This window comes from Arachis duranensis, chromosome 6 (assembly GCF_000817695.3).
Source record: "Arachis duranensis cultivar V14167 chromosome 6, aradu.V14167.gnm2.J7QH, whole genome shotgun sequence".
Lineage (NCBI taxonomy): Eukaryota > Viridiplantae > Streptophyta > Magnoliopsida > Fabales > Fabaceae > Arachis > Arachis duranensis.
In genome coordinates this window covers 54063639-54064090 of record NC_029777.3, presented here as the reverse complement: position 1 = coordinate 54064090, position 452 = coordinate 54063639, and the positions used below count along the sequence as shown (strand labels likewise).

At 40.9% G+C, this 452-nt stretch overlaps 1 non-coding gene across 1 annotated transcript; it reads left to right on the top strand.

Moving 5' to 3' along the window:
• Positions 1-38: 38 nt before the first annotated feature.
• LOC127740378 (small nucleolar RNA R71) lies at positions 39-146 on the top strand. Its single transcript, XR_008001055.1, has one exon. It is a non-coding gene; the product is annotated as a small nucleolar RNA R71 (small nucleolar RNA).
• Positions 147-452: the final 306 nt, after the last annotated feature.

The window sequence follows — 452 nt, the reverse complement described above, 5'->3', positions numbered from 1 at the left end:
AGACCATCATAGAAAATACCTATGATACTCCATTCAGAAAGCATATCAGAAGGACACTTTCTGATTAGTTGTTTGTATCTTTCCCAAGCTTCATAGAGGGATTCACCTTCCTTCTGTCTGAAGGTTTGGACTTCCACTCTAAGCTTACTCAATTTTTGAGGTGGAAAGAACTTTGCCAAGAAGGCATTGACTAGCTTTTCCCAAGAGTCCAGGCTTTCTTTAGGTTGAGAATCCAACCATGTTCTAGCTCTGTCCCTTACAACAAAAGGGAATAGCATAAGTCTGTAGACCTCAGGGTCAACCCCATTAGTCTTGACTGTGTCACAGATTTGCAAGAACTCAGCTAAAAACTGATGAGAATCTTCCAGTGGAAGTCCATGGAACTTGCAATTCTGTTGCATTAGAAAAACTAATTGAGGCTTAAGCTCAAAGTTGTTTGCTCCAATGGCAGG